The following is an 8,641-nucleotide window of genomic DNA, read 5'->3' as shown; positions in this document are numbered from 1 at the left end:
CAGGGATCAGTATTAGGTTCTCTGCTATTCCTAATCTACATTAATGATTTAGATTCTGGTATAGTAAGCAAATTTGTTAAATTTGCAGACGACACAAATATAGGAGGAGTGGCAAGCACTATTGTAGCAGCAAAGGTCATTCAAAATGATCTACACAGTATTCAGAACTGGGCAGACACATGGCAAATGAAATTTATTAGAGAAAAGTGTAAAGTATTGCACGCAGGCAATAAAAATGTGCATTATAAATATCATATGGGAGATACTGAAACTGAAGAAGGAATCTATGAAAAAGACCTATGAGTTTATGTTGACTCAGAAATGTCTTCATCTAGACAATGTGGGGAAGCTATAAAAAAGGCCAACAAGATGCTCGGATATATTGTGAGAAGTGTTGAATTTAAATCAAGGGAAGTAATGTTAAAACTTTGCAATGCATTAGTAAGACCTCACCTAGAATATTGTGTTAAGTTCTGGTCACCTCGTTACAAAAAGGATATTGCTGCTCTAGAAAGAGTGCAAAGAAGAGCGAGCAGAATTATCCTGGGTTTAAAAGGCATGTCGTATGCAGACAGACTAAAATAATTTAATCTATTCAGTCTTGAACAAAGAAGACTACGCAGTGATCTGATTCAAACATTCAAAATCCTAAAAGGTACAGACAATGTCGACCCAGGGGACTTTTTTGACCTGAAAAAAGAAACAAGGACCAGGGGTCACAAATGGAGATTAGATAAAGGGGCATTCAGAACAGAAAATAGGAGGCACTTTTTTACACAGAGAATTGTGAGGGTCTGGAACCAACTCCCCAGTAATGTTGTTGAAGCTGACACCCTGGGATCCTTCAAGAAGCTGCTTGATGAGATTCTGGGATCAATAAGCTACTAACAACCAAATGAGCAAGATGGGCTGAATGGCCTCCTCTCGTCTGTAAACTTTTTTATGTTCTTATGTTCTAAATATGTAAAAATATCAGTAACGTTTGAAAACAAATGATTGAACTGTTTATTTTGCATTTAATTAAAAATATGACTGTGAAAGGATTGTGTATAGTAATTTTGAATACGTGTATGTGTAGCGTGGACATAACCGGTTCATTTAGTGTGGTGACCAGTAAAAAATTTAGTAACAGGTCACTGTGACAGACTTTTTTTCCTAGCGGAAACCCTGACTGGCATATAATTCCCTTATGTTGTTGAGATTTTTTGGATTTATTTCCATAAAATGAATGTCCATATTTTTTTCTTTAAGAACATTAACCAGCCCATGCTGTAGTTAATGTACTTTGTTTTCTTCTATTTCATTTAGCTGTTCCTCATCTACTGTTATGTGTCTACTCTTGCTGGTGCACTTATTTTATTTATTTATTTTTTTCAGATGGACTGCTGTCTTCACTCAGAAAGTTGGTGTTGTACCAGTTATGTGGAGTTTCATCCCCAAATATATTAAAGGAAATAGGTGAAATGCCACTATTTTTTGGCTGTGGTTTTGTAACTAATAACAAATAAAATGGCAGTTTGTCATGGAATTTAGAATGTAGTGGTGCGTAGTGATTTATTCAGTGTGAAGCGGCTCATTAGTATGCAAGCCGTGCTATACACTATATATACGCATGGTCATGTGATGCTGTTTAACTATTTTTCTAAGCCGTGTTTTTTATATATGTATATATATTGTAACATAGCAGGGAGGGGGTTAAAATCCTCCCTGCGTAAGACATGTGCGCAGGCACATTTTTGTTAGTTTGCTTTATAGTTTAATTGATTTGTTTATTGTTTTATTGTTTAATTATCCCCTGCACCTGATGATTATTGTTAAATTAGAGCCAGGTGCAGGGTATAACAGAGAAGCAGTCAGTCAGCTTAGGGCTTCTTAGGAGAAGGAGGGGTGCTCTGCTTCCAAGCCGTCGTGAAGAGATGAAAAGTAAGTCTAAAGAAAAGAGAGTGTTTTGTGTTTAGCTGGTAAACGGCTTAGCCGTCCTGCCATATATAGAGGTTCCTGCGGGTTCAGTTAGTGTTCAGTAGAGCTAGATGTTTATTTTGTGTTTTGTTTATTAAAAATATAGCGTGTCAGCACGTGAAAAATCCATTCTTGCATCCTGGGTCTGATTTTAAAGGGGCAAAGAACCGTGAGTGTTCATTCACAATATATATATAAAATGAATAATTTAACCGATTTAAACGTATCGTATTCACCACACTTGCCTTTTCTCTTTGGTCTGAAATGCAGTTAGTAAAGTAAAAAAAACGAACGTAAAGTATAACTTTACTTACCTTGGAACATTGGAAAAAATAGTACATTTACTCAAAAATGCCCTTTCTCATGAGTAAACAGCTTTACTAACACTGGAAAATCAAGCCCCATGTGTTTTAAATGGTGAGTTAATGTCTGATCCGTCTTTTTGTACATTTACCAAAATGAGTAGTTATGATCTGCTATAAATTCAACCGATGTTTAATTTTTAAACTATTATTGTGCTATTTTATATACTGTTATTTTAGTTAACAGTATATAAAATGGTCCCCATGGAAAATGGTCCCCCTGGTCTATTTTTCATAGATTGAAATGAAATATATAGCTTTGCAGGATGAATTACATTTTAAGCATGCATATTATATATATATATATATATGTGCAACTAAATATTTGGGTTTAAAATGTAAAAAATGGCCTGAAACATAAAGATGGTTTAACAGGTGTTCATATATCAATGTACAAGTAATAGGCTATGCTGGCAGGGATAGGGTTAATGTCCCTGCCAGCAACCACAGGTGTGGCCACTCTCTAGTTAGTGCAGATTGGTGCTAATTGGGGAGGGGCCACCTGCATAAAAGCAGCCAGAAATCATATGAACATAAGAACATAAGAAAGTTTACAAACGAGAGGAGGCCATTCAGCCCATCTTGCTCGTTTGGTTGTTAGTAGCTTATTGATCCCAGAATCTCATCAAGCAGCTTCTTGAAGGATCCCAGGGTATCAGCTTCAACAACATTACTGGGGAGTTGGTTCCATACCCTCACAATTCTCTGTGTAAAAAAGTGCCTCCTATTTTCTGTTCTGAATGCCCTTTTATCTAATCTCCATTTGTGACCCCTGGTCCTTGTTTCTTTTTTCAGGTCAAAAAAGTCCCCTGGGTTGACATTGTCTGTACCTTTTAGGATTCTGAATGCTTGAATCAGATCACAGTCTTCTTTGTTCAGTACTGAATAGATTCAATTCTTTTAGCCTGTCTGCATACGACATGCCTTTTAAACCCGGGATAATTCTGGTTGCTCTTCTTTGCACTCTTTCTAGAGCAGCAATATCCTTTTTGTAATGAGGTGACCAGAACTGAACACAATATTCTAGGTGAGGTCTTACTAATGCATTGTAAAGTTTTAACATTACTTCCCTTGATTTAAATTCAACACTTCTCACAATATATCCAAGCATCTTGTTGGCCTTTTTTACAGTTTCCCCACATTGTCTAGATGAAGACATTTCTGAGTCAACACAAACGCCTAGGTCTTTTTCATAGATTCCTTCAATTTCAGTATTTCCCATATGATATTTATAATGCACATTTTTATTGCCTGCGTACAGTACTTTACACTTTTTTCTATTAAATGTCATTTGCCACGTGTCTGCCCAGTTCTGAAAGCTGTCTAGATCATTTTGAATGACCTTTGCTGCTGTAACAGTGTTTGCCACTCCTCCTATTTTTGTGTCGTCTGCAAATTTAACAAGTTTGCTTACTATACCAGAATCTAAATCATTAATATAGATTAGGAATAGCAGAGGACCTAATACTGATCCCTGTGGTACTCCACTGGTTACCTTGCTCCATTTTGAGGTTTCTCCTCTTATCAGTACTTTCTGTTTTCTACATGTTAACCACTCCCTAATCCATGTGCATGCATTTCCTTGAATCCCTACTGCATTGGGTTTGAGAATTAATCTTTTATGTGGGACTTTTTCAAAAGCTTTCTGGAAATCTAAATAAACCATGTTGTATGCTTTGCAATTATCCATTGTTGATGTTGCATCCTCAAAAAAATCAAGCAGATTAGTTAGACACGATCTCCCTTTCCTAAAACCATGCTGACTGTCTCCCAGGATATTGTTCCCATATAGGTAATTTTCCATTTTGGATCTTCTTATAGTTTACATATAATAGAAGTCAGGCTTATTGGTCTGTAGTTACTTGGTTTGGTTTTGTTTCCCTTTTTGTGGATCGGTATTACATTTGCAATTTTCCAGTCTGTCTGTACAACCCCTGTGTCAAGAGATTGTTGCATGATCTTGGTTCGCGGTTTGTAAATAACTTCTTTCATTTCTTTGAGTACTATTGGGAGGGTCTCATCCGGCCCAGGGGCTTGCTGGGGTACAGCCCCGGAACCTCTGGGTGTGCAATCATATTCCCGGTACCGCTAGTTAAAAATCTCATAAAATGCTTTCTTTTTAAATTCTCAACACAGTTGTATCAAGTTTGCAAGTTCTTATGTGTTTGTGTGTTAAAGAGAGACAGTCCACTGCCATGTTTGTAGCCTACTTTAAATTACTTTACTATTTCAGCTTGAGTGCCTTTAAGTAAGATGACACTGGCTGCAACTCTATTCTTTTTTTTTTTTTATACACAGATAAGCTTACTTTTATTATTATTATTATTTGTTTATTTAGCAGATGCCTTTATCCAAGGCGACTTACAGAGATTAGGGTGTGTGAACTATGCAAAGTCACTTACAATTACATCTCACCCAAAAGACAGAGCACAAGGAGGTTAAGTGACTTGCTCAGGGTCACACAATGAGTTAGTGGCTGAGGTGGGATTTGAACCGGGGACCTCCTGGTTACAAGCCCTTTTCTTTAACCACTGGACCACACAGCCTTACTTGATTTGAAAAATGTCATGAACGATACAAGCAACTTCTTACACTACTTGGTTTGATTAAATGAGTATTACACAACAAAATATGAAAGCTGAACGTTAATTTCAACAAAGAACAACGACAGCTTTTTAATGAAAAAAAATATTGTAGCCTACTTCAATAGAAACATTAACCTGCTATATTATATTAAACCAAAACAATAAAAAATAACAATCTGGTTCTCTCTTGCCTTTTTCAATGAATATAATTTAACAGAATAAAAACATACTAAGATAACAACTACCTAGCCTAAGCTAAATTAATCATTTTTGTAATCTACCAACGGCTTCTGTTGCATACACATCGCTGATAATAGTGCAGACCGTCGGTCAAACCAATATTCATGTTGGGGTGCGTATTTTTCTTTAATCAATGTCGGCCTTCTGGAGTCCTTTTAATTTGTTTGTTTTTTACACCATTTAAATGTAAAACAATAACAAAACATGTCTACAGGCTTTTTTTTTTTTTTTTAATGTATTTATTATTTTTCCTGCGGTTGCCTTTAATTAATTTCTCTGCATGTACTACTACTTTGTATATGGTGTATAATAAGTGAATGTAAACATCTAACACTAGTACCTACAATACTCTTTCAAATAAACGTGTTATGATTTTGAATGTGCGGTTCTTAAGGACGGTATTATTGTAATTGCTTGTGCAACTTAAGCACTGCCTATTATAATAAATACAAATAAATAAAACCTGTTACTTCCTTGTTAGTCAGGCAGTGTACAACGGGGTACTTTCAGTTACTTTTTTCTGCTTGTTTTTCTTGTTCACACGGATGTTGGGACCATACGCTTTTATCCATCCTCTCACAATTGATTCGCATTTTGCCAACTTTTAAATCATGAACAACATTCAGTTGTTTAGCCCCACTTTTGTCTCGATCAATATCTTTTAACTTTTCTTCTAAGACACTTTTTTTTTATGCAGTAATGATGTACTCGGCAGTAAACATAGTGTTGAACTCAAAAGAAAATTCAGCCACCAAATCAAATTAACTTTCTAATAAGGCTAATAATATTAGAAAAGGGGCCATGGCTAGGTGATCTGTTCATTTGTAATGGTTAAGAGAGAACAGCTGAAGGACGAGTGTAAAATAACCGTGAGTGTTTTGTTTGTATCGTCTAACCAAAGGCTTGTCCAAAAATGTAGTGCAGCATGTGCTCCTACTCGGAGATCGCCTAGATTTAATAGGTCGTTTGGCCTAGAACAACCTCAAATCGGCTCAGCACCGGCAACAGCAGCATTACAATCATAATGCACGAATTCGAAACTTTTGACCTGGAGACAAAGTAATGCTGCTTCTTCCCTCATCGGAATCGAAACTGTGTGCTAAATGGCAGGGGCCATATCTGGTGATTCGGGCTATAGGAAAGGTAAATGATGAAATTAAGCAGCCTGATTGCCGTAATGAACGCAAAATTTATCATGTTAATTTGTTAAAGCCCTGGCAGGCAAGGGAGGCCTTATTTATAGCCCCAGGCGAAGACGAGGATGATTTAGGCCCCTGTCTAGAGACTCCTAGCACCAGAGACATTCCAATGGGGGAACAGTTACTTCCAGATCAGCAAAGAGAGCCGTATCAGTTAATTGAAGATTTCAATTATATTTCTTATGACTTGCCCGGTAGAACTAACCTCGTTGAATATGCTATTATCACTCCCCCAGGTGTCACTGTGCGAGACAGACCTTACTGGATCCCAGACAGTCGACGAGGTGTCATTAGCAAAGAGGTACAGGTGATGCTCGAACTTGGGGTGATTGAACCTTCCAGGAGTGAGTGGTGCAGTCCAATTGTGATAGTCGCCAAAAAGGACGGCACCAACTGCTTCTACGTTGATTTCCGTAAGGTAAACACTATTGCCAAGTTCGAAGCATACCCCATGCCTCGGGTCGACAAGCTTCTCAACAGACTGGTAACGGCTAGGTTTATCTCTACTCTGGACCTGATGAAGGGATACTGGCAGATCTCATTAACCCGCAGCTCTAGAGAGAACTGCATTTTCAACTCCTGATGGTCTGTTCCATTTCATAACCATGCCGTTTGGGCTACATGGTGCGCCCGCTGCCTTTCAGAGACTGACGGACCAGCTCTTACACCCACATCGTGAGTGTGGCAGCGTAAATTGATGATGTGGTTATTTACAGCTCCACCTGGCGAGAGCATCTGGCTAGGATCACAGCCGTCCTTCAGTCTCTAAGGGTAGTTAAGCCGACAGCCAACTTGAGAAAATGTACGTTTGCCAAAACAGAAACTCAATAATTGGGATTTATGATGGGAAATGGTCGGGTGAAACCCATTGCCACCAGTCCAGGCTTTGATGGGCGTGGCAATCCCCAAAACCAAGGCTCATGTGAGGTCTCTACTGGGGTTGGCCGGTTATTACTGAAGATTCATCCCCGAGTATGCCACAGTGGTCAATCCCTAAGTTGACCTCACTAAAAACAGCACTCCAAATTTGATTAAGTGGTCAGGCGAATATTAGGGGGCGTTTGATACTGTCAAACTTTGCCAGGCCCCCACTCTCATCACACCAAATTTTACCAAGAGATTCACCCTCCACACTGGGAGCTGTGTTGTCCCAAATGGTAGATGGAGTAGAACACCCCATCATGTACTTCAGTAAAAAGATGCTCCCTCAGGAGCACAACTACTCTGTTGTTAAAAAAAGAGTGTTTGGTCATTAAATGGGCTACTCACTCTTTACGATATTACCTGCTGGGACATTCATTTTATCTCATCACAAACCGCCCCATTCAAGTGGTTAAGAACAGTGAAGGACAGGAATGCCCAAATAACTTGGTGGTATCTGGCATTGCAGCCCTTCATGTATCATATGATCCACCGTGCAGGGAAAGAACCAAAATGCTGATTATTTTTCCCAGGAGGGGGAGTAATGGGGAAAAGTTGATTTAGCTGAGTGTTCCTTCGGCTCCACTCTGAGCGGTGGGATATGTGATGGAGAGAGAATGAATTTGGGTTATAAATCTCCCTCCCGACCTGTGAGGTTGCTGCGTCCCGGACTGGATGGTCTAACAATTCATTCCAAGGGTTAGGTGGAAGTCGGCCATCTAAAAAGGGGACAGAGCTACAGTGTACCAAGTCATCGCTTCAGAGGGAAAGCGATGGGGCAACTGTGGATTGGAGGAGAAACGGCTGCACTCGCTAACCAAGAGGGCCTGACTGAAGGTACAAGAAGGGGACGTGGCTAGGTGATCTGTTCCTTTGTTTATGGTTAAGAGAACGCTAAAGGACAAGCAAAATATTACTGTGAGTGTTTAGTGTTTGTTTGTTTGTTTTGTCGAGCCAACACGATCCGCAGCTGTTGCTTATGGCTAGCACAAACCCGTAAAACACTGCACCATTGTTCACGGATTAATTGTATATTCACCAATATACACATTAGCACTCACTGTGGACTTGTGATCGTGTGTCTTGTGTGAGTTTAATACTGTGTCTATTATTTGGGGACTGCAACCCGTTGTTTTTTGAAGTACAAAAGGAGAACTGCTGAAGGATGAGTGTAACATTACCGTGAGTGTTTTGTTTACTTGTATCGTCCAATTGTACTGTTTGTTATTAGATTGCTAACATGTATTGCCCACCCCTCCATTTCTTTACTGTTTGTCATCAGACTTTGGATTATAAATAAATCACCATTTCACCAGTACTTTGTTATTTGTCATTGTCTTGAGCACTGCATCACCTCTACACCTGCACACTGCAA

Source organism: Acipenser ruthenus, chromosome 8 (genome assembly GCF_902713425.1).
Source record: "Acipenser ruthenus chromosome 8, fAciRut3.2 maternal haplotype, whole genome shotgun sequence".
Taxonomy (NCBI): domain Eukaryota; kingdom Metazoa; phylum Chordata; class Actinopteri; order Acipenseriformes; family Acipenseridae; genus Acipenser; species Acipenser ruthenus.
The sequence above is the reverse complement of the archived record's forward strand: the minus strand, read 5'-3'. Positions refer to the sequence as shown.